The sequence below is a fragment of the Athene noctua genome, chromosome 1 (assembly GCF_965140245.1).
Source record: "Athene noctua chromosome 1, bAthNoc1.hap1.1, whole genome shotgun sequence".
Classification (NCBI taxonomy): domain Eukaryota; kingdom Metazoa; phylum Chordata; class Aves; order Strigiformes; family Strigidae; genus Athene; species Athene noctua.
This window is the reverse complement of record NC_134037.1, coordinates 80,600,206-80,626,842: the sequence shown is the minus strand read 5'-3', so window position 1 is coordinate 80,626,842 and position 26,637 is coordinate 80,600,206. Positions and strand designations below refer to the sequence as shown.

Below are 26,637 nucleotides of genomic sequence, written 5' to 3'. Positions count from 1 at the left end.
GACAAGTTTTTCTTTTCATTGCTTCTGCATCATTGAGGTCTTTGTCCAGAACAAGTACAGAACAGAAGTGGGGTTTGTATGTACAAATAAAATTAAACTGAAAGCATCACGCAACTCCTCTGTAGAAACCTGCAATGGGATTTATTTTATCTAACCTCAATTGTCTAAAAGTTAGATCAAGGGGGTGAGTGTAGACTCCCTCTATAGGTAGTGGAGAGAAGCGGCCATTTCCAGAAAGCAGTTGACACTTATCCTGTGACAGGATTAAACCCTAATATTTAGACGGCTATGGAGAAGTGAGATGAATCCCTCCTTGAGAGTAATGCTGCCATCCCTCAGCTTCTTCAAAGCTTCAGTCTTTTGCTTGTGGCATAGGCTTCACTTCCAATTCCACCACTGCTTCAGCCAATGATGCCATTTTTGTTTGAGGAGTGGTGCAGCTGTATAGGTCATCTCATTTATACAACAGCAAGGAGTCCCTCAACCTGCATTAAACCAAATGCATCAAACTCAATGAAGGATGTGTTTTCCAGTTTATGGATGTCACAGCTCAGTCCTGCCCAACTGGGTAAAGAAGGGAATAGCTTCAGGGAGGCATATTAGGGAGTATATTTACATTGCAGAACGTGAAATGGAGATACTTGGGCTACGTTTAAAAGCGCGTCCTTTTCAGCTGGCTAAACTTGTCCATGTGAAATTCTCTTCTGCCTCACCTCTTAGAGAGCTAGCTGGGATGTCTGTGCTCAGCAGTGCATCTGCCACCATAGAAATACTCAGTAATTACACTTTGAAATAACTGAGCCCTGACTCTTCTCTGTGAGAGCAACCTTTAATATCAGGTTGTGCATTTTTTCCTCAAACACCCTCACCTTTCATCCCATGCCACTCCTTGATTGTGGGAAGAGACCCAACCAAAATCACAAAGGTAGTTCCTTTGGATCCTTCTAAATTCACTACAGTTATGAAGCTTGTGAACTACTTACTAGCCTATGGATAAGGCACTTGCTGTGCTGTGACCTCTGCTCATTAAGCTGACCACAACTGTCACGTTTTTACTGTATTTTCTGCATCTTTCTCTTCTGTCTGGTCATTATATTCCTTTCCTCCTTACCGTGTTTCAGTATGTGCTGGGATTTGAATATTACTTTGAGGCAGGGACCATCTTCTTGTGTATGTGTGCAGCAGTTAGCACTGCTCAAAACAGTAGTGGCAAGATACATCACCACATCATAAATGTTAAAGCTTTCTGGAAAGGAAGTGTGACTACCAGACCTTGGTACAATAATCATGAGTATTTTGTACCCTTGGCTCCTTCTCCCATGAGTGCAATTTTACACAACAACAGGGAATGGAAAAATCAGACCATCTCCTGGCAGTACAGGAAGGCTGACACCATGGCAGCTAGAGCTTGTTGTTAATGTCCCTGTCATGCACAACATACAGCCTCACAGGTAATTTAAGAAATGTGTAATAGTGTCCTTGCTTAATGTTACCCAGCAAGGCACTGTGGGACCTATTTAAGCAAATCCTAAAGACGACATACTCTACCTTGAAAGCACATTCAGGGTCAACACCTCACAGACAAACTTTCCTATATGCAGCTCTTCTAAGTGCAGAATTTGTCCTTACATTGTTTTCACATTGTAAAAGTGCATTCAGATGTTACCAAACCAAAAAAAAAAAAAAACAAACCCTAAACCATAAACAGCTTGGGAGTAGATTGGACATAAACAAAGTACAGTTTCCAATGCATCTATCCTAAGGAAGGTTATCCAGATCCAGCACTGCAGGCCAATCAAATAAGAAAACAAGTATTGAAAGGTAGTTGTAGACAAAGATTATGGAGGAGTACAACTCTCTAGGTGAAGGATCTCCTGAATCACATTACTTCTACATTTCAAAATGGGAAGATCACTGCTTTTACCCTTTCTGACTGAAGTTAACAACACATGCACAGAAATAGGCACCTAGATTAATGACCCGTTTTCCAAAAGCTGTAAATTCCCAGCCATCAAAGACACCTTTGAATCTTCACTTACAAATTCAGCTTTGCCTCCCAATAGCACGTATCCGTATATGGGAATTCAACAGAAATTCTCTGCAAAAAAAATTCACCAGACGTGGTTAGGGCAGATGGATGTAAACTGCTTAATGTAACAAATCACCAGCGTCTGGAGGCGCTGCTCTGAAGCGGGGATGTTCTGCCAGGCTGTGAGTTTCCCTTCCAGGGGCTCTGCCTGCTCAGCCCTGGCCCTGGCCCGCAGCAGAGACTGGCCGTGCTGGGGTCGTCTACGTTGCACTCGGTGCAATCTAGTTGAGACATGGGGCTGCACTGGCTGCTTTGTTAGTGAGGATATCGTGGCGGCAGGGAGCCCTGCAAACCCCACCCAGCACACTGCTGAGTCAAGGGGTCAGTCTGGTGGGCCTCTCTGCTGTCAGGGTGATGCTGCTAGCAGCATTTTAAAGCTAAGGCAGGGTAGTCATCCCAAGACATAGGCACTTCAGCTTGAGTGTTTTGAAATCCACAGCTTGTGATGGATTTCCTTGCAGTTATTGACCCTAATCTGATCATCAGAATTACTGTCATATGAGAAGGCAGTGTGCTGAGATTACAGCTCCTTCTCACTGTAACTTTTGACTGACAGTGGGCTAAGAAAACATCATCTGCTAAGGAGATACAAAATGCCCTGGTGCAGGCATGAGCTGTGACACAAGTGCCCCAGTGCAGAGGGAGCAATGGAAAGACTCATCTATATTCCAGTAGATTATCAGGCAGAATGAGCAGCAGATCTGTTCTGGTTTGTTTAATACAAACTATAGAATTTAATTCAGCTGGGTTTTGGATTAATTCAGTGATTTACATTTGGTGAAGTCCTATCTTTCATAAAGACCTGAGCTGAAGACGGCAAGAGACAGAGGATAAAGAACCTCATGGGTTTTGTTCAGCCATTAATCATTCTGGCTACTAAGAGGTGTGTTGTATTCAACATGTCCAAATTCCACTTCCAGGCACTAGCTCTTGTCACACTTCTCTGTTTTGCTCAATAGCCCTTTAGTACTTAATATTTTCTCCCTTTTAAGACACTCATCTTTTACTTCCTGGTTTATAAAGGTACCGCTTTATCTTCCTTTTAACTAGCTAAACAGATAACCCTCTCACTGTAAAACAGTTTTTCTAGCTTAGAAGTAAGCACTAAGGCCGTTCACTGCACTTGCAAGCATATCTTGACTTTTCTGAAAGGGAATACTAGCATCCAGCAAAACAACAATTCATTTTTCTGGCTGTAGGAGTTAGAGCACTCACCGAGTCCTTTGGGGCCTCCTGGCATGAAGGCTAGCTCTGCATAAATCAAGCTGTACTTCTTGTATCAAGTTCTTCCTGAATCTTTGGGCTGTATTATATTGTTTCAGTTGAGAGTACAGAGATTTACCAGATTAGTAAAGAAAAAGTACGTATTAAGACCACATTCCTTCATGTGCACATGAGCAGTCTTTCTAGCCATACATCTTTTTAACAAACGTAAAATATTTTAAGGAAGACCTATTTAAATTCTATCTGCAATAATATAACTAATTTCATTCCTTAAAATCAGGCTTCTTGGTGTCTGGAAGTAAAAAAGAGCTTGTAAACAATTACAAATATCTCTAAATGGAAACAAATATATACAGACAATACTTCTTATTTTTTCCCCCATCATGCTTTTGGGCCAAAAAGTGATGCATTAAGTTACGTCAGGTGGTCTAAAGCTCAGTCCTAATGACCTGAGGGGTTGCTTATAGAGAAAATGTTAACACATCCTTAAGGTTGCTTGGTGGATGTTTTCAGTGAATCACAGATTGCTTGCAATGGCTCTGAAGGCTGTGTATATGTATGATAAACCTTCTTTTGTTAAGGATTATAGACTGTTCCACTACTTTTAAACACAGTAGGAACGTTTCTGCAGGTCAGAGAGGACTGTCATTGGTAAAAATACCTGCAATCCATAGCTTTGCACAACAGCCAGTTTGGGGATTTCTGTCTCAGAACAAGCTCCAGCACATACACTTCAAGAAGGAATAAAACTATGCAGGGATATGAAATGTGCTTTCAGAAATATTTACAAGATCTTCCAAAGTCCCAGTTACTTACATTTGTCCCTGGAAAGCAGATATACCAGTGTTACAACCCTTAGCCTTTCAGCAAGGGTAAGAAATTGGAACAGATTTAAAGAAAATAACAATTTAATACTGTCATATACAAATAAGGTCTTGAGCTCAAAGAGTTCCATTAGACTGAGCACTTCACAATTTTTTTTTTTTTTCAATATATTTTCCTTAAGGAACAGCTTAAAGACACTGCAACTGCCCAGCATTCCTGTGATATCTGTACAGCAGCCTGTTGCATGAACTGTACAGAAGATTCAAAAGGGTTATCCCAGGTTTTGCACTAGTGGTGGAAAAGTAAAGTTAAACCAGACCTAAACTGAATTAAGTAATTAAGAACACAGCCTAACACATTAAAATGACCTTCTTGCTACCGATTTAATGTTTTTCAAGCAAAGCCATGATCCTTAGCCATTGGAGTAAATGGATTTGCTATTGACTGTAGCAAAAAAAAAATTGAGGCTCATTTGTGGTTCAAGACTTCTTACAAAGGGATTTGGCACACTTACTGCACAGTGATAAAACAAAAGCAGCACTGAATGTGTAATAGCTACACAGAGAAGGGACAAGAGTAGAATAAAATAAAAGATTCATTTTAGAAAAAAGTCCCCCTTCCCACTCTACCCCTTCTACCCCTTCCATTTTTCCTGTTCTCCTTCCTTCCTTCCTTCCTTCCTTCCTTCCTTCCTTCCTTCCTTCCTTCCTTCCTTCCTTCCTTCCTTCCTTCCTTCCTTCCTTCCTTCCTTCCTTCCTTCCTTCCTTCCTTCCTTCCTTCCTTCTTTTCTTTCCTTGCTTTGCTTTGCTTTGCTTTGCCTTGCCCATTCTAGAAAGCAGTTATATATTTGCTGAGTTCCTCTTTACTAAGAATATAACTCAGGTCATGCCAAGTTATGCACATGCTTACATATCTTTGTTGACTACAGATATTGAGGTGAAGTCAGGCCTTAATTAGGATCTTCAATGATTTCTCCAGCTGATAACAAGATGCTTGCAGAGGTTGCCTTTACCATGAGAGAACCAGGCTCACTGTGGCTTCTCTGCCATTAAAAAGACTTTCTCATGGAGGGTGCTTCAGGGCAGCATCCTCACCTTGCTGTTCTGAATCAACTCCTGGAAATGCTTGTCTTCCTTAATTTTTGAGCAATGATAGGAAATCGTCTCCATACCACATGCCTCATGGTGTGCCAGGCCCTGCACCCCATGTGTGGCAGCTCCCACACCAGCCCTGGAGTGAGGGGCTTTGGTCACCCTTCCTGCTGTTCACACAGTGCCTGTCTCTGGCCCCCATGGGGCTGAAAGGCAGGAGCAGGCAGAGGAGGCCGGAGCAGGGCAGGGGGGCAGGTGACATGCCTCTGGCTTGCTCCTACTGCAGCCCTGGGAGCTGAGGGACAACCGCTCCCCAGACTAATGTCAGCTGCAGCAAATATCCCTTCGGTCACCCTTCCTGAGGAGAGAGTGCTGGGTAAAAGCTGAAGTTGACAAGTCCATCACATTTATCGTACTATGTTTTCTTTTAGGGTAAGCACAGCACACACACACATGAGCAAAGAAAAAAGGGGAGAAGACACAGCCGTGTGTACTGGAGACTTGTGTTGTGCTGTGGTGGATACTCCATTGCTTGGTGTTTTCATGGCTGTGCCCCAGTCTACCCTGTGCACCCACCTTGTTCCTGCACTCAAGTACCTAATGATGCTGAGCTCCTGAGCAAATGCCTGCACTGCTCTTTAGTCAGGGCAGAAGGAAATTCACCTACTGCAGAGGGAGATTCTGTCTGACAAAATCTGGATATCCAAGTCAGGCAGACAAGTTCCCTTGTGGGAATACTCTTCTCCTCTGACATGCCCAACCAGTGAGTTTGCCTACCTTTTTGAAACTGCCGTACCTCAATGAGTGGGGTATAAACCTACCACATGAGAAGGTTCGGTATCCACTGAGTACTGAGTCTTTCTGGAGCTGGGGAAGGAGTCAGATCATGATCTCAGTCTGACTTTCTCTTTGACAGAGCTTTTCAAAATCATGAGCAAGCCTAATAGCTGCTTATGAAAATAAGGGTATGGAAATTAATCATAATCTTCATCACCTCTTTTCATCCAGCTATCAAAACTGGGAGTGAACTTAGAAACTCCCATTTTACAGAGGAGGAAGCAGATGCTGAGTGAATCAATGGAGTAGAAAGAGAAGGCAGGTTCCTGACTCCTCCTCTCTAACCGCTCACCCACTATGCCTCCCATAGATACCTGTCATGCTGCTCTTGGCTGTCGTTTGTGAGAGCTGTTAGTAAACACACTTACTTAAATTCATAGTTGTCCTTGGGCAGAGCCCATGGACGCCACCCCGGGCTGAATACCTGTCAAGTACCCTAGATACACCCAGGGACCTAGTCAAGTGCTGGTCCAAATGGCTCCCATGCCTTAGGGGCTGTGGAGAGGGCACGCCTTAGGGACTGTGCAAGCGCATTTTACATATGCAACAGCAGCAGCCTTAGCATGCCACCTGCCTGTCTGTTGTCAGGTTCTCTCAAAAAGGACTGTGCATGAGGACTTCCCCATTCACAACCTGTTTATGAGGTGTACCACTTTCAGGTGAAGAGTTTTGTTGCAGAGGGAGGTCAAGGAGAGTGTGTCTTTGATTCTCGACAGCAGAGGGTCTGTTTGCACCCTTCTCAGATCAATCGATCGAAGGCAGGACTCCAACACTCTGTTGTGACTTACTCAGTAAAAGCTGTGTTACAATCAAAGCAGAAAAGCTCTGATTTAGTCACCAGGCACAGATGAGAGCCTAGAAGTTCAGGCTGTGCCTGGGCAATGAGTGCTGAAAGATGTCTGGAAGAGGAGCTAGTAGCGAAGTCCACAACACCAACATGCTGGAAAGAATAGATTGCAAGACTCGGAGTTTTAAGGGTTACTCAGGTTATACTCTCATGTATGTCAGCAATGCTGGCAATTTGCCTTCTACATAGTGGCAGTGGGAATCAGCTTAAATCCACTTTATAACTCCCTAAAAAAGAATGCATTTTCTTAAAGAGCTTTAAAGAAAAACGATGCAAACTCATTACAAATTAGCCTGTCCTTTAGACGGGAAGAAATCAGCCAGTTATTTTATTACTAAGTTCAGTAAAAATAATTACCAATATATAATAGTACCCTGACTCTAGCTATCAGATAAGAAAAACCTTAGTCATATGGATGAGAACTGGAAGAAGTCATTAGCAGCAGAGAGGCAATTTTAACAGTTCTGTGTTTGATTCCCATGCAGAATTTCATGTCAGTCGCATCTTCTAAACAAAACATTTTTGGCATCCCATGGAAAGTAGTATATATACAGATAGGCTCATTGACTTGCTTTCACCCAAGCTTGTTTTGATACAAGGAGATAAATACGTTAGTTGTTTTACGAGGGTTTTTTATTTCAGATTTTAGCTGGCACAAGTCAGTGAACTTTCAGTGATTCAGGTCTGAATTACATTCTCACCAAAGTCAAGGCAATGCACTGCAGTGGAGTTAAACTGATTTACACTTGCTGAAAATCTGGTAAATTTTGTAAAGCCTCTTTTGTAGTGATATAAATACAGTGCAAAGTCAGTGTGAAACCACGGATTCATAAGAATTTTCATATTTGGCTGTAACACATATGTATGTGGCTATGTAACTAAAAATTTATGAATGCACATTTTACTCCCCAGTGTTTGTCATGGGATTGATATAAGGGAATACAGCTGAGTGACCCAAAGTACACATTCCTTATGAATGCCACTCCTGGTGCCACTGCATGTGCAGGTAAAGATGGGTCCTTACACAATACTCACGTTCTCTCTGTATTGTTACAGAAACTGTAGCTTATCCAGGTGCGGAAGCTGACATAGATATGACCACCATCTACAGCTGTTGTCCCTTGGTCCAGGCTTCCCTCCATTGTGACTCTAGTAACAACCCTGTTCAGAGCCTCCTGGGTTAGCAGACCTCTGGAGTATCAAATATCCCATCCCCAAGCCTTCTGGTGTGCAGGAGAATGGTCAGGGTGATTGTAACTGCAAAAGATGAGAGGAAGAAGAAACATAAATGTAAAGAATAAAGAATTAAAAGTGAGACACAATAGGACAAGAATTAGTTCAGGTAAGAGATGCAAGGTAAAGCACGTAGACCAAAGAGGCATGGGCAGAGATATAGATAACAATAAAACTGTGTCAGGGCAGAGACCAAAGAGATGAGAATGGTTTCTAAGCGATTGTAGGGGAAGGTTTCCAACCAAACCCAGGTACCACAGCTTTGAAACTGTCTCTGAGTTGTAGCTCTTGATGGTGCCTCTCTGATAATCTACCCCTGAAGTCTGCAGAGTTGGTCCTTCTCAGCATTCTCAATTCGCAAGTAGATTTTTCTGTTTGTTCTTCTCTTCTTACTGTGCATAAATGACAAAATCTGGCCTGTAGAGAGCCAGTCACGGGAACAGTTTCCCTAAAAGAGTACCTGTGGCACAGTAGTACTGCCAGCAGCATGAATTAGCTCTATTTTCCAGGACACACAAAGAGTTAGTTGGCATTTATGCTTCTATTTCCTTCTATGAGTCGTCACAGGTATAATGTTTTATGTCTTGTTGATCACCTTCACCAGCACAATGTTTATTTTCTTCTGTTTGCTCTGACTGGACAAAAGGTAGCTTGCTATGGCATGAAAAGGCAATGTCCTAAGAGAGAATGATGTACACATCTACACGGATTCATGTAAATAATACTTGGTACTGCTGGTGGTATTGGTAGATGGTAACAGTCCCATGAATGCAGATCCCAGTGGAAATAACACGATGGAAGAAACTTCTACAGCATTTGCTATAAATTTCAACCATTCTCAGCTGTCAACAACAGGCAGCTTTGAAGCCCAGATTTCCTGCATGGGAAGAGCAGTTTAAGGAATGCAAATCTGATATATACAGTTTAGTGTTTTACATGAATTTCACTCCTGAATGACTTTAAAATAGCTTTTCCCTTGCAAGATGAAATTTCCAGTTGACAAACAGCTTGAATTGGAGCCCATTTGTGTGCTAGGAAAATATTGTATATCAGCTGGTTTTGAGAAAAAGCTCACCATAGTGAAACTTATCTTCTAGAATAACCATGCAAAATATCATTGATGGGCAAATGCTTGGTGATTCATGTTTATCATGATTCCTTTTTGAGTAGTGACTTCTATTTTTATGCTGAACTTTCTGTAAATTGGTGACACAATGTTATCTCAAGACCTTTCAGCCAGATAAGACTGTGCCAGTTTCCTCAAAAATGGTCTTCTGTCTGTGGATTTTGTATATATTTTGGCATAGGGAGGCACTGTGGGAAGCAAAACACTGACTGTATTGAAATTACTTTTAAAAGTAGAATTCTTGAAAGTTGATGTTAGTTAGGGAGTTGACCTGAAAGTTTTTGGTAACTTGCATAGCTTTGAGATAGGCATCATACCAGATCTGTCCAAAGACTTTGGACAGATGCTTTGGAAAGCAATAAGAACCAGCCCAAGATTAATGTTCTAAAATCTCTGTGACCATCCACCTTGGGCAGAGAAAAGGCACAGCACTAAAAAGTACCCCCTACCAACATGTGACTAGTCATCTTGAATGGAACAAAAGTCTGTTCAAGAGATGTGATGTCCAGCAGATCACCATCTGGCTTATTGGCTACAATCCTAGGTTTTACTTCGTACAAATTCAGGGCCTGAAGGAGCTGATATGCTTTTCAGACTCCAGCTATCTTCAGAAATTTATTATTCTTTTTTTTCCCCTCTATTCTTCTATGCTGTGAAATGCTGTGGTCTTTTTATGTTCCTTAATCTTATGTGTGAATGCAGGCATATCAAACGCATGCATATGAGCGCATGTAGAGTCAATGTAGAGAAGACTTTACTGTTCAAATATTATTTTATAAAATTGTTTTTTAGAGTGTATTCTGTTTGAAAGTCTGAAAAAAATCAGTTATCTACAATTCTTGTAAATAAAGTTTTCATACTTCTTAACAAATTGATAAACATCTCTGAGGGTGGAAACAGGGAAAGGTAACAACTAGATTTTCAAGGTTGCCATTATGGTTTTCAAAAGCACCAGAACTGGCTGTCTAAGTACGCAAACATTCAGCAACATAATTCTAAGAAGAAAGCTTTAATAATCATCCCTGAGATAATCAGATTGTCAGACAGGAGTTTTATTTCAGCACAAAGAAGGTTAACATTTTCAATCAAAACTTGACAGATTTTGGTAAAATTCTTCAGCTGTACTTTCTAAACAGAGGACTCACTCTTCTTAGATTCTTTTTAAAATGCATAAGGCCTGATTATTTTTTAAGTAATTTGACTAAATTACTGTGTAATATTGAGGCTCATCTGACTTTGGGATGACAGTTGTAATTAATTCTAAATTAATTATATTAGTCAGATTATAACAATATTTAATTTTATCATTTGTTTAAATGTTTGAATTAATTAGTAGTGTAGATACTGAGTTTCATTTCTTGCAACACTCAGAACCTGCGAGGCTGTCAGCTGGTCAACCTGAACACCTGACCAGATTTCCTGATCCCCCTCCATTTTCCCAGGACTTTCCCACCTACTGAGTTGTACTGGTTGAACTCAGTTGTCATTTCAAAGCTGATTAAGAACAACAAAATCTCTGATTTAAAATATGTAAGTTTAAAATCTTCTGCGTTAAGCTAAAGTTTGGCCAAAGCACTCAGGAACAGACTGAAACTGAACCTAAGCTGTGGACAGAAGAGATGTGCCAAACCTACCAGTGGTTGAAGGTAGTGTCCCAACTGACCGTTCATGTATCTCTTGACATGGCAGTGAAATCACTGACGACCAGCATGGATCGATGGGATTGGCTTAGCTGCTTACCTTGGTGGGACTCACAAAGTTTTTTCCTCACTGCCTCTGCTGTCCTGTTTGCCATGCAGACGCCTGAGTGGCTGGGACAACAGTCCCTCCACTGCTGCCATTCACAATGGGGTGTCTTGAGCAAACCAAAATCAGCAAGGGTTTGCTTTCCACTGCTCAACTGGAAATCACAGAAGCTCAGACCTGACTCATGAGTAGCACAGGTCCAGGTACAGTGGGCATGGGGAAGACATCTAGAGCACCGTAGTTTCAGGCACATTCCCCAGGTCAGTCGACCCACAAACCAGAGGCTGAAGCCCCTTGTTCTGACTCTACTGTGGGAATGGTGATGGCTGGCAGAAAGGTGGCAAGAAACAGAGGGTAAGAAACTCTCCCAGTGAATTGTGAGGTGAACATGAACAAAAGACCTCAATGAAGATTAAATTGAAGAAAAAATCTGCGGGTAAATCTGCAGCTGCTGGATTAAATGAGAAGGACCCTGTGTGGAGGAGGAGCCTTGCTGCAGACCACCTGCCTTTCCCCTAAAACGAATGAGGTTGGACATCTTCCCCTTGCTTGCTCAGGCAAGGGCCATGTGTGAGCACAAGCACATGTGTTTTTGATGGGCTCAGCTCCTACAGATGTACTACAGGGATGTACTACAGAACTAGACATGAAGAGCTAGATCCAACAGAATTCAGGTGGCCGAAACCAGGGTATTGTATGTTTCCTTGCATATAAACTGAAGTTTAGGGGCTTGGTTGCCTAGAGAGAGTGTGGAAAAGGGTCAGTGGCTCAGAATAAGACATAAATAGACCACACACTGAATGAGGTGTTGCCTAATGTCAGTGTGCTGTTGCCAAGTGGCCCCATAGAGGAACATTGGATGCAGCTGCCTTCATGCACTCTTTGAAAAGCATCACTGCTTGCTCCTTGTATCTCAACATTGATGGAGATGTGCATCTCCTATGTGTATAATAAATTAGTGATTAAGGAAACTATGAAAAGACAGAAGTCTTCACACAGCCAGGGTTTTGCAAGCCTAAAAGCAATGCACTGCATTCTGCTTAAAGGAAAATTGCTCAGTACTTTTGCATTGGCATGCTGTTATGTTAAAAGCTTGTCATTTGGGGTGTGAGTATACAATTATTTGTTTGATTTTATATCTTTGTTGCTAATTTCTGGGATGAAGACTAAGGGAGTGTTTTATGAATTCTGAATGCCATCTGCATTCCAAAATATCTAAACAAGGACTGTTCATTAGATGCACTAAGAAAGTGTTAGTATTTTACAGAAATTGTTGCATGCATTTCACTGAAGTGACAGGCAGAGCACACTCTTATTTCTTGGTTGCCGTATGTCAGCTGCTTTGAGCATCAAGGGGGCTATGAGGTTCCCAGAAGTTCCTTCCAGCCTTGACTGCTCTGTGATTCTGTGACTTGGTGATATTATGTGTAAAACACTGGTTGAGAGAAATGTTGTTTTCTAGCTATGTTTCATTTTAGCCTTAATCCGTTTGAACAACTGGATTTGCTTCTGAATTGACAGCAAAATGAAGATGCTGATATAAAAAGAAACAGAGACAGGATACTTTCACAAATTCTGAAGAGGGTGGAAATGAGAGAAATCACAGTTGCATCACTTTCACCAAAAGGAGAAGTAAAAACCACAGGGGAAACCATTAAAACCAACTGTGTCACATCTTCCTGTATGTAATTTTTAGCTCTCTTTTAGTGAGTAGCTGGTACAACATTTATTTCATCTGATTACCTGTTGGAAGACAGCTGTCAAATACAAACATCTGCAAACCATCTTTTGTTTATGCTGGACATACCTTCTCTTGTGCTCAAAGCCTAAAATCTACCAATTTGATTTAAAAAAAAAAAAAGTCATTATTTTTTTCAGTTAAAGAAAGATAAAAATGAAGATAAAGGAAAGGTAATTTAAAGCACCTTTGTGTCATGTCTGAACTTGCCCATATATCTTTTCTCTCTGGAGAATTTTGCATTTCGTCCCTAATGTTAAACAATAAGAACAATGAATCATTTTTTGGTCAAGTTTAATTTGTCAGAACTGAGAGTCTGAAACTGAAATTTGTGTCAACGTATCTTCTGAGATCAGTTTAAAAGATGAGGTTTTAGTTCCTTTATTACCCTTTGTCTGCTGCTCACAGGGGGATGACTGCCAAATTCATCAGCAACACACCAGGGCCCGCTGGGTCTGCTCAGCACTGCCAGTGAGCCGCAGCCACCCGCATCGGCCCCTCCACTCGAACCAGCAGGACCTGCACAGCTTGAGCAGCCCCCTTTGGGCACCACGCCATCCCCTTCTGTGCCGGGAGCTCCCGTGCACCAGGGAGATGCAGTGGTTAGTGCAGGGAGGCTTTGCTTTTCCCCTGCTGCTCACCTCAGCACCTGCCTTGGGGTCTCTTGCAGTTTTCCCGTCCAACAGCCCCACTGTGCCATTTCTTCATTAGAGATAATTTGTCCAGCAAACGAACTGGAAGTAGTGCTGTTCATTTTCGTGGTTTTTTTTTTCTGGCATGTGCTGAGTGGGAGGAGCAGCTTCAAATTTTTCATCTAAAATATGACCAAAGCATTGTCTTGCAGCTGCATGTTAGCATGTGCAGCACCCACAGCCAGAGGAAAGCTCTCGGCTGTCTCATTGGTCACCTGCAGATATATTCCTGAGGTCTGTGAATTTATTGCCTTGCTTGGAACTGATATCTTTAAGCTTCTGCAAGAGGAGTGAATCTCAACCTGGTCTACTTTCATCATGGGTCAAAAGGAGGAGTAAAATGTGTGTGGGCTTGAGCTAGGGGCACTCCACAAACCATCTGCACCATTGCCGCACTACATAGGTCCGGGACCAAAGACCTGACCTTGCTGGCTTCAGATAAGGACATTTGAATAGGGAAGGTGGCTAGATCTGTGTACCTTTGGTCAAAACACGGTCTTCTGGAAAAGTGCCATCACAGTCACAGGGATGATATAGATGAAGAAGTGCTGTGCTGAGAGATTAATGCATCCAGGAGGAGGAACAGCTTAGATAGAAATCTGCCAGTCCTTTTAATGTGGCATCTATATAGCACTTCTTATCGACACGTCTCAAAGCGCTTCCCTGCCTTTGATTCCAGATCCTTGTCTGCTCTTCTTTTTCACACCTTGCTATCAACCCTCCAGTAAAAGATGATCTGCACTATGATGATTTCAAAACACAGACTATTTTTAAAGTTTCAGATTGGAGAGCAATAGAGCTCATTCTAAGATATACAGGAGTGCGAGGCTTGGAGTTATTAAAATGAGCTTTTTCTTTTTGGTCGAGCATTCTGAGTGTCCCTGGTTGCCTTCCTTTGAGGTCTGTAATGTCACTGAGCCTGGGCAGGGGCCAAAGGGGATCACTGAGGACCAGTTGCCTGCACCCTTTCCTCCTGCCTATGAAATAACATCCACACAGCAGACTGCTGCTATGCTAGCCACTGCCTTGGATGGCACGCACGCTGGCTACTGAGCATGCCTGGGAGGGGGAAGGCAGGGAAGGAGGCCCAAAAACCTCCCCAGTACTAATCCATGAAATGCATACAGGTCTGGGTCATACTTGAACATGCTGTCCCTTTGTCCCTGTCTCAGGCTTCAGCTCTCGATAGCTGCACCCTGCTGTGCGGGGGTACCTATTTCCACATGCTGATGAGCAGGTCTGAAGAAAGATGTGCCTGTTTTCAGGCTGCATTCTGGCTGGACTCATGTCAAGTGCAGGAGGACATACTGTGAGGGCTTACAGCTCTCAGTGGGTGCAGTGGATGTCCACAAGCATGCTGCTGCCCACGGTCCCATTGGCTGCGACCTGCTGAGGTTACACATGTGCACCACAGCCACGTAGAAGACTCTGTTCACACACACCAGCAAGAGGGTCACTACCCAACACACAAGATGTCTGCTCATTTGTAGTTTTCCCTACAAGAAACAGTCATTGAGCCTTGTGCCCCTACGCTGGTAGCCACAGTGCAGATCAGCAAAGGAGGGCTGAAAACACTGACTCCAAAGCACAGACACTGACTGTCTTATTCCTTGTACTGAAGGAAAGCCTGTTTCTAACTTTTGCCTTTTCTCAGTCTCCTTCCTCTGGAGCACAGTGACTTGCACATCTCCTGAGCAGCCACCAAGGAAGGGCTCAGGACTGCGTATTGATCAGACGTGGGCTTGGGTCCTTGCAGACCCTGGGCTGTGCTCAGCGCCAGCCCATCTGTTCCTCCTGGGAGCTGCTGACGGCAGGAGGGGCAGGGGGTGAGGAGAGCCCTCCCAGAACTGAGGACAGAATGGTCAAAGACAGGTGGCAGCAAGAAGGGAGGTTGTGGCAGGCACAATTTTCACCAAGACCATGGTGACATGTTCATGATGAGGGAGATAACAGGAGGAAAGGAGAGAGGCATTGGCGGACAGAGAGATGGGGGCACAGGGGGCAGAGGGAGGACAAAAAGGACAAGAGAGGGAAAGAGAAAAGCTGAGAAGGAAGATAGCAGTAAATAGTATTGTGAAATAACTAAATGGCAATTAATAGCAACCTGCTCAGGGTACTGGGCAAAGGATGATGAACTTTCAATCAATTAAAAGCAGTGAACAGGCTATCTATTAGTCAGCCAGACAGCATACAATCAATCAATAGCAATGCAGAATTGGAAGATGGGGAATAATAATAATAATAGCGGATGGATAACACATACATTGTCCTCTTGGTGGGATGCTCCTAGAAGAACCACAGACCTGCTTGTGTCTGGAAGTCACAGACGCACAAGGAGAGAAAGCGTGCTGATGGAGTACTTCTGCACATCAAAGAGGTGTAAAACCAGAATGGTTGTCAGGATCCTCATAGAGATTCTCTATCAGATTTCAGATGCACTTTGAATTCGTGCCATGCCTTGAGGAGGAAGACAAGAGAGCTGCCCATACAGTTTTCTCCCTCGGGAAGATACTGGCAAGTGAGAGGCTGGAGTGCTTTGTGGCAAAAGTATAGCTCTGATAACTGGCTGAGTTGTGGCTCAAATTTAGAGACTCTTCTCCACCCCCCCAATACATCTGCAGAGAATTGCAACTACCTTTTTTACTACTCTTGCCCACAAAAAAATGTTCAAACCTTCAATATAAAATCAATCAAACTGACACTGGCCAAGAAAGCACAGCCTGGATTTCCCTGGAACTGCATTATCGCTCCACCTCTTCCCTAAAACTGCTGGCATGCATTCTCCAGAACTGTTTCTGAGTTTGGATCTAGGAGTACCTCACAGCACACAGGGAGGACATAATTAGTCTGAGATGAAATATCTGTTGATCAAAATAAAATACAGATTATCATTAATATAAGAAAAATTACAAAATTATCTGCAGAAACTTTTTTAGTCACAGATTTTACCCAAAGGACCTGAACTGAGTGCCTGATACACATCTTTGAAATGAGTGATGACATCCTATCCCATTTTAGCTTTAATCTGTAACTCCGCTGGATTCCTGCCATGGCTCCCAGAAGTGTGCTAGGTGGCATATGCGTGTCTGTTGTGCTATCTCCCGAAATGTGTCAAAAAGACACAGATTTTATAGAACATGCCAATAGCAACCCTGCACCCTATGCCATCCTGTCCTCCCAGCCAGCGCTTTCATGCTGTGGGGTTTGCCTGCTGCCTTCACAAGCGTGCCGGCCCAGAGGCAGGCACCTGAGCACAGCGCGCCCACCTCCTCCAACCCCTCTGTGCCCCGAGCCTGGCCAGATGTACCATGCCCCATAACGAATGAAGAAAGGATGAGATATATTATCCAAGAAAGGGAAGAAAACTCAATCTGAGGAGCAATTTACCATATAAGCCGTAACACGTGGCCATGTCCTGGGGAAGAGCAAACCTCTGCAGAAGGAAGCAGCAGCAGACTTCTCACAGCGTGGTTTCCTTGCAATGGCTTATTCCAGGTCATCCAGATGATGGGGTGAGTGAAAGCTAGCTTGAGCTTTTCTTGCATGCCATTCACATTGCATGGCTCCTTTACATCTTGTGCATGCTCACAAGAGTGCTTGTCTGTAGTTTGTTGACTTCTGAAGTGCTAAGAAACACTGCCTGAATGCTGAACTGTCTGTGGCAAAGAAGCTGCACTGTCAGGCTCTAAGATTCTGTAATGCTCTTTACTGTGATGTGCCCTTGAAACTGCATGAAACAGCTGCTGCTGAGCAGCTTCTCAAGACCCTGGCTCACAGGAGTCACAGCGTTTCTGCTTCACCACCTGCTCTGGTTGACTCTGGGTCAGCAGCATGCTTTGGCATTTTACACTGAGCAACTTGATCAAAACAGAAAGTCTGAAACCATGCCATGTGAGTCGGCAGCAGAGCTGCTGCTAACCACAAGTTCCAGCTGGGATGTTAGAAGGTGTACCTGGCAGGAATAATGCAGACACCTTTTTATTTGCCAGTACACCACAGGGTTGACTGTGCCTGAAGAGACATTGGTCCCATGTTACATGGCAAACTGGGAAGCTCCCAGCATGGGTACCATTCAGCACTCTAAGAGTGCTGTACCCTAGAAGTACTGACAGCAAGGGAGAAAATGGGGTCTCCTAGGTGCTCCCAGGCTGGTGAAAACCTGGTTCTTCCAAGTGCTAAACAGCACAGGAGAGCTACAGGGTGCTGTCTAGTAATTCAGATTTCACATGGTTTGTGAGTAGTTAAAACCAAAAGGAGCAGATCATTTTTTCTTCTGCTTTTACAGCTGTAAACAAACATTTTTCTTGCTTTTGGGGAAAGGTGAAAAGCTATTAATCCTTGAATCCATAGTTTTTTCTGTTGGTGACTAGCCATTTGAATGTGTGTCCAAGGAAAAAGAAATGGGGTTTTGTGTCCTGTTCCACTGTGGAGCTGTATGACGGCACATTGCTCATGAGTTATGTCTAAGGTGCAAGAAAATACTTATGTATCTGTAAAGCAGCCTGCAGTTATGGTTACAGCTGTTTGGTGGATGAGAGACTGCAGGAGTACAGAAATAAAGGAGAAGCCTGTGACCCAGGAATTTGGGGCTCCTTTACAGTGACAGAAAGAGAAAATAAAAGGGGGCAGTCAGTAGCTCAGCACAGTGAAGGCCAGAGCCATGGCCTGGAGTGGAAGATATGGCCCTGCAGAGAGTTACTGGGTTTTGGATTATATTCTCTTCCGGAGTCTCTCAGAAGAAGGGGAGAAAGAAGTGAAAATAAATATTCTGTTTTCCCTATTAGAACCTTGATACATCTCTGCAGACAGCATGGTCCTCCTTCTTGGCAGTCAGATCTTTTTTCTCTCCCAATAAAAGAGCCTCTGGAGAGCAACTAAGATGAACAACTTCACTAGAACAGCTTAGGACAGCACGTGCCGCCCTACATGGCCAGATTGAAATCTGAACTTCTGCCCCCTTCCATGCGCATGAGTTCATATTTTGGCAAATGCGTAGAGTTTCTAAACAATTATATGTTTAGTTTACTGGTATGAAAAGGGAAGCCACTCCAGACAAGTAAATAAGATACAGAGATAAGTTTCTTGAGAAATTAAAGTCTCAATGAATACACAAATATACAAAGGATGTATAAATAAATGACATTTATAAATAGTATACTTAGTGTACTGTTACTGATACTAGCTTTCTTCTCCAGTTGATGTTTAAAAGAAGGTCATTCCATGAGGATATTTTTCTTAAGTGTATTCAAGATGGCCAACACAATGGCTTTAAGTAGTTAGAACATACAATAAAATGATGCTGCTTCACTACAATAAAAATAAACGTTCTCGTATAATGTCTCATTTTATTTTAATGCATTCAGATGAGCTGTTAGTCTCATTCATGATAAATGAATAATCTGTTCTGGTTTTCTCTTATTAGTAGCAGAGAGAAATCTCACTTCCCAGTGTAGTTCTGCTTGTCTCTCTGTCCCCAACACCAGACCCATAGTTACTGCAGGGACAAAGAGGAAAGGAGCAACCAAAATAAGCTGTAGCCCCTCTATGCTTTTGTGCCACTCCATTAGAAAGCCCCGCTCAGAGACATTCCTGTTACTTTGTCTGGGTAAATATAATCTGGAAAAGACACATCAGTGTATTATAATGCCCTGTAGTCCTGCTGTGTAGGTCTCACTGGTCCATTTTAGGTGGGGATGGTGCTATACACACCGCCACAGTGTGCACAGTGCTCCTCTGCAGTAGGAGCCTCGGTTGTGCAGACAGTAACACTGAGGCACAGAAAGCTTCACAGATCATTTCAAAGCAGACTGTAATGCCCAAGGAATGAGGCCAGCAATGAGCACCTCTGAGAAGCCTAACAGAAGGTAACTTGCTCAAGGGCACACAAGAAATTGGTAGCAGAACTGATACTGAAAGTCAGAGGATCAAACTCACATTCAACTTCTTAGCTGGTCTTTTTCTGACAAATAATAGAGTAGTAATTGGAAGATGATGTCTAGGGATTTCCACAGTGTGCTATTCATTCCTACAATGTTCCATGTTTTGATTTCTAGTTTGAGAGAGAAGGTCCAATTTTCAGAAAAAAATATGCATTCACTTCCTGACAAACAGGTTCTTTAGATTCTGTTAAAGTGGATACTCCAAATATGAGGCAGATAAAATCATTAGCCAATTTTGCAATTCTTTCTGCCTTGCAAGATTTTGGCTATCATTTGCCTTAAAAAAAAAAGAAACAGAATTTCATTCATTCTAAGAAGCTTATGATGTCACATGTGAAATGTCAACAGATGATAGCAACTTAGACTAATCCCTAAAAGATGACCTACTTGAAGGTGTTTGACAGACCAGGCAGTCTCTCTATACCGCATCAATGAATGACATTTTTATGAAGCCAGATTTTAAATGCATCATATTTTGTGCTAACCAGCTGATTTACTGTTGGATCAAACTTTGATTTCCTATTCCAGCATTTAAGACAGTGTTAAAGACACAACATATTCATTCTCTGTAAAATGCCTACAGACCTGAAGCTTTCACATTCCTTTAATTCATTTTTTATCTGATCTGTTCCCTTCTATTACCATCAATATGAATTTAGAATTTTCTTATGATTGTTTTTCTTTCCATGGAGGTCTAACTTCCTCTGGATCAAGGGCTTGCTTTCCCTACAATCAAGGGAGTGTTAGCCACAGACTCTGGTGGAAGCAGAAGTACAATCTTAACAGACATCAATCAAAATTACAATGCAACATACATAATCTGGATAATTTTAGGGAAAAAGAAAATTCCATCCAGTCTAGACCTTTCAAATAAACTGGGAGGGTTTTTTCTCCCAGCAGAGGTATTTTTCCACATGGCACAGAACCCAAGAGGTTGGAGATTACTTCAAGATAATAAAGATGTTGGCTGAGCAAAATTCACCCCTGCACAGAAGGCCAGCCCAAGGTCTTAAATGATCTATAGGCTTTGTGCTGACCCCTGGCTCAGAAGCGCTTTTCACCATCTATGCAAATAAAACAGGCAGGCTTGCCTGCGCTGAGGCTAGGAAAGGGCAGGCACCAAGAGTGGTTATACTGACAGGACGTTCATTTCACACTCTTGTCTCCTTAATTTCCTTGTTTCATCAGTGGTTTTTGGCTTAAAGATAATATTTCCTAGACATGCCTTTAAGAAGTCTGCCAAATAAGAGATATTTGGTCAGGAATGGTTGCAGAGAGCCCCTGGAGGTGTGAGGAGAGGGGCCCTGATCTCCATGAGTTCAACCTGAGCGCAGCTGTATGGGATGCGCTGGAAATCAACCATCACTGTGTGACCCTGACGCGCTCCCATGCGGCAGGGGTGAATAGGGATGCATCCTCATTAGCATGTGAAGGACATTCATATTTAGCTGCAGGTTATTGGGTATGGAATCCTGTGCCTCTGTGAGGCACGCAGTGTGGAGAGACCTCAGAGAAGCTGGGACCAGGCAGAGCCACTGCTTATTTAGTTAAAATGGAACAGGTTGGTGAAAAATGTAGTGCTAAGTTAATGGAGCCAGCACTGCAGAATTGGGAACTTCCAAAAGGCACGATCATTTTGGGAATGTTTATGTGACAATGCTATATGACTAGCATATTTTATAACATTAAAAAAAAACCCTCAAGCAACCACAATAAAGAGGATCCAGTAAATAAAACATAATTAATATGTGCATAATATATTGACAGTGACTACTTAGGAGACCAACTTCATAGTCAGGGACAGCTCCCGTACCTTCCTGAGAAACCGAGAACATACACAAACCTTGCAATGCAGAGTCAGATTTATTCAGGTTTAATTTCTTGCCTGTGTCTGTTGGCTTCAATCAAAACTGAAAAGCAAGTGAGAATGGATGTGATCTCTTCTTAAAATGCAGGAGGAGTACAGAAAAAAAAGGCCTTCTGGAATGTTACTAGCTGTTCTCCACCTCCACAAAGGGAGAAAGCTTTTTATTACACATCACTACTACATTTTTCAATAAAAGTAAAGCCTGGCACTTTTGTGAATGGTAGGTATATTTTACTGATCTTTATCCACCCACTGTGGATCTGACAGAAATAACTTTTTACCTAAAAAGAATATTAAAGGAAGAAAAGAAAACTGAAACACTGCATAAGCAACTGTCAGGAAAATTGGGACTTACATGCTTATCACATTAAATTAAATTATACTGGGTTTTTACTATGATATGCAATTATCAGGGTGGTTTCACTTGCACCTATTTGGATTTCACACATTTTCTACGGTCAGGGTATTAGTATTTTACAGGCTGTTTGCTGCATGCAAAGGAATAAAGCAAATGGGGGCCAGTGGGATAGCAAATCTTGTAAGCTTGTAACAGCAGAAAGCTCAGCAAAGCTTGCAAATGGACACAAAGTCTGGATGAGAAAACAAAGCAGCCTATTTATTATAGCACTACAATTATCCAGGCTGCAGGATCAATTTTAGACGAGCTAGCCAGTTATTTTCCTTAGGTCTTCACATAATCCTTGGTTTGACTTTCTGTGGTATGAGCTCTGACTGTTCGAATGAGCCAGGGAAAGCCTGTGAAGATCTGTGTTCTGGGACACCATCACCCACAGCACCCTCTTACTTCTGCAGGCACACTCAAGAGGAGGACACGGATTGTTTTGCCTCTTTTAAAACTGCAGTGTAATTTGTTGAGAGAGGAATCATTATGACCTTGTGTGAACTGGAATTTTACTGACACCTCACTTATTTTGAGAACGGTGGGGAAGCCTGCACTGGCAATTTTGCTTGACTGCAGAATTGTGTTCACCTTTGAGTCTTCTTCAGTAGATACGCTTCTTGGTTTGGTTCGGTTTGCCAATATTACCTTATGGCTAACAACCATATAAAGATGCAGGTGTGGGCAGCGACAAACTATTTTTTAATCATTTTTAATAACGAAAGTTTCTTATAGGAGATAGAAAGCAAATACATTTTTTAATATCACTCTGATATAAATTAGTATGCAAACTTGACTTTGTTATGTTTTATGTTTCCAATGTAAGAGCAAGGGTTTTATATAGTCTTGTGTATACTTCCACACTTACTATTTATCTTAGGGATTTATATGTGTATATATGGAGATACACACACACACACACATATATATGCACACACAGTGCACATACACATGCATGTGTATATGCACAAGTCTAAATGCGCAGAACAGGGACAGTTTGATCTACTCTTCCTCAGAATATTTATTAACTTTGTAAATTGTTAAATGAAGACAGAAAATACATGCTCTAAGAAAAGATGTGAAATGACTCAGACTTAGTCTTGTACCCAAGTTTGGGCTAGCCAGCTTAGGAAAAAAATGTAAAATTTTTTGGTGAAGAGACTGTTTTCCAAAATTATTATGTAAGCTGGGAACTAGTTAAATGAAACCTTCCTCTCAGCTTTCTCAGTGTCCAAAACCGAGGTCAGGACAGAATGAAAACGGAAAGTCATTACTCTTTGGGGTGGAGCCAAGATGGGAAATATTACATCTCTACTTGCAGCAAACTGCATGAATTATGGCTAGGAGTGAGCCCCTGAGGACATTCTGCATTTTTTATTTCTCTCAGCCCCTGTCCTCTCTGAACAGGCACAAGCTTTGCAGAAACATTGGGCGGAACTATGCTGCAAAATTTGTCAAGGATGAAGTTTCATAGGTGTAACAAAGGGTGTTAAAATATAAACTCTTTTTTGAATATATACTTATACATACACACACATATCATATAAATAATGTTTATCTATTTTATATAGATATATTTATATATAAAATAAAAGTGACTTCAAAACCAAGCTTTGCATAGAAACATGAAAGACATTCCAGGGAACATTATAGTGCACTTGAGCTGGTCACTAAGCATCTTCTGAATTAAGTATTTCTTATGTAGTTGTGGGAACCTGTTCTAAAAAAAATCCAGAGATTTCACAATTTACTCTTGACACATTAATATGGAAGAAAAGAGGAGGAAAACATTTGCAGAAGAAAGTGACTATAAGTTATTAATTGACCTGCTTTGCTGTTTGCTTCCAGAAGCTGCTTTATTGCTTGCTCTATGATAAATGGCCAAAATGTTATAGAGTAGTAGTAGCTGTTCTGTAGTTAAAAAGTTAGCTTTTAGGTCAATTTTCTATCTTACAACTTCTCCAAAAATAATATTGTTCACAATAAAAATCTCAGCTGGCACATCCCATCCCAAGGATGGGATCTTTAAAGACATCAGGCAGCAATTCACCTATGTCATTTTAAAGAGAGAGAGAGTCAGTTTTGAAATGTCCCTTTTCCAGGTTTTAAACCCTGATGTTCTTGGCGTATTATGTTATGTTCATGGTTTGATCTACAGGTTTACATTTTCTGTTGACTTGGCAGAGATATATCTTTTACAATTGTCAGAAAAAATTGAGATTATTACAAAGACCTGGTGTGTTAACACCTGTCTAGTTTAAATGTACTAAGGTAGGCAGGGCAAGCATTATCTGAGTGCTGGTCAGAGCATTGGTAGTGAAGGTACAATGTAGCTGGAGATGAGACACCTTGGAGAAAGCTCTGAGGAGAAGTATATATATATATATATACATATATATATCTCCAACAAAAGCCCATTTGAAATATGTAGACCAAGACTGCCAACTCCCACCTCTCCAAATGGCAAACATCAGCCTTTTGCCTCTAGATGCCCTGCTGAATTTTTTCAGATAGCTGGTAAGACAGGCTGGCCTAACTGGATGCTGTCCCCATTCTTCCTTGCTTTCTGTTTTTTATTTTTAAATTCTTCCCTACCTCTGTTTTAATAGCTTGAAAGTTAACTGGTTTCATCAATTGTTTGTCTTTGTTCTCTGAATGGAATAATCATTTAGATTTGTGAACACTTGTTTTTCTGGAGGATGGCTTGGTTTTATTATTCAATGCCAGATTGCCAAGTTTACTTAGTGGTTTGGGGGTTTTGAGGGTTTTTTTAAGGGCACATTTCTAGTCCATCTGTTTTATTTAATACTGCAGAAGCTCCTGATAAGTCCATGCCAGTTGATTTTCTGCTCCTAAAACTTTCTGCAGCTGGGAAGATAGTAGACTTGCAGTAGCAGCCTGACTCCATCTTTTGCGCAAGTGTGCAATGAGTGGAGTCAAATGGAATGGTGATGGTCAATTAAAGGTTCATAGCCAAGTAAACATAACCTAAATTTTTGAGGATGAACAAACCAGCAAAGAATACCCAGAAATGTACAGATGAATGTTAACGTGAAATTCCACAAAGACTGATTTATTCTGGACTGAGTTGAAAACCCCACATGTTGCTGCGTAGCCCAAATGTTCTTGATTTCTATCCTGCTTTGGACTACATGCCAGGCTGAAGTACAGATTGTCTTGGTTGTTTCAGAGACAATAAATGAGACCCAGATTCTGTAATTGGATAAAGGTAATGAAAAATGACTCAAAGTTAAATTAATTGGATTTCCTTGCTTCAGAAAGAGAAAAGCAGCCACACTGGATCAGACCAGGGATCACCATAGCCTGACACGTTACTTTGGATGGGAGTCAGTGGCAGGTGCCTAGGGAGAGTGAAAGAACAGGGCTGGCATGCAGTGATATTTTCTTGCAATACTTTCCCAGCTTCCAGTGATTTCTGTCTCTGGGTTTTCGTGAGAAAGAGGAGGTGCATTTCTATTTAATAGTCCTCAGTGGAAAGTCCATGGAAGAAAAATCACTTCTTAAGCCCCCTTTCCCCCACTCAAGGCATGCCGTTACCCAAAGAGTTGGACGTGAGCTTTTGCTGCATACTTTTGTTCTCTCAGTGGCTGGAACGTTTGCAGTTCTTGGCAAGGGCCATTAACTTATCGGTGATTCAGCCTTCAGTAATCAGCACAATGGCGAAACTATAGTGTGGCAGCTCAAGGACGAACTTGCAAATCCTACTACCATCTCCATTCCTTGTCCATTTTCTTCCTTTTTATGAGGTGGGAGGAAAGATGTGAAGCCGCCTTCTGACATTTAAATACATGATCTGATGAGTTATTCTGAAACACACCCAAAATAAAAAGGATGGTGAGAAGACTTAGTTCTTCCTACTGATCAGCTGTAGCAACTTTTTATCTCCTAGCCTTTTCTAAGTTTCCATATTAATATTAAATTCCTTACTCTTAGCATTTAGATTAATTATCTGCTTCACATTTAACTTTTATATTACTGCATTTAGCTTATGTTTTGGATTTTTAGGGGCATGGGGTGTCCAATCTCTGCTTGTAAAACAGTTTACTTATATGCAAAGGGTCCAGATCAGTTATTTTGGATTGCCCCTGGGCCATGGTTCCATGAGTCTAGAAATGAAATTTTGGGTACCTGGCACTGTGTCAAAAACATGACAGCCACAGGACATGAATCCATTTATCAGTCTAAAGAGACTACTGATTCAGATGTGCTAATGTTTGATAACATTTTCCCAGCAGATCTGCAAGGCTTATTGTCTGTAGGCCTTTGATTGGTCTTCCCATAGTCTTTTCATACCATCTACACACCAAGGTCATGGTCTCAGGCTATTGCTGCACTGCTCTGTAAGCAGGTTTGGACGCAGGGACTTCCTCTTCTATTTGCACACTCATCAGGCATGAACTGTGCTCGTACTTCTTGCCTGCTGCCAATATGCATCAGTTTCCAGTCATGTTAGTGCCTGGACCCACTCGCACACAGCATGAGCAGTGTGGTTCTATGACTCTGTCTACACCTGCAGAGGAAGAATCCACCTTCCACTTGTCCTAACTGGATCCTAACTGGACCCAAGTACAGGTATTGGCATGGACACATCAAGACACATGTCCATGCCCTTGGCCGTCACTGGAAACCTATGGAATAGTACAGTCTGTCATACCATCCCACACCATTATTTCAGGACCTTGTATTAACTTGCTCAGATGGCCCTAAAAAAGCCAATAACAATAATGTGTGGTACTAAGTGTTTTGCTAGCTACTCTTGGGGTAAAGGTGTTGGACTGCATTAAAAGTTGGGACATAAGCACAGCCCTTGAATAAGACAATGTTTCTTCATGGTAGCATCTATTACCCCATATGTTTAGAGGCAGTTGATCTCTTCTGAAAAGGGAGGCAAGAGCATGAAAGACCACCACAGTACACTGTCTCCATTTACCTCACTGCTTTCCATAACACATGTTATGGTTT

At 42.0% G+C, this 26,637-nt stretch overlaps 1 long non-coding RNA gene across 2 annotated transcripts in view; it reads right to left on the bottom strand.

Annotated features, from left to right (window-relative positions):
- Positions 1–26,637, bottom strand: part of LOC141956279 (uncharacterized) — a 52,878-nt gene continuing 26,241 nt past the window's right edge. Inside the window, exons 2-4 of one of the 2 annotated variants that reach the window (XR_012632872.1) lie at positions 25,246–25,481; positions 7,949–8,170; positions 1–485 (exon numbers count right to left, since the gene is read on the bottom strand). This is a non-coding gene — a long non-coding RNA (uncharacterized LOC141956279). Of the gene's footprint in view, positions 486–7,645; positions 8,171–25,245; positions 25,482–26,637 lie in introns of those variants that run through there. The other variant, XR_012632871.1, reaches the window with a different exon arrangement.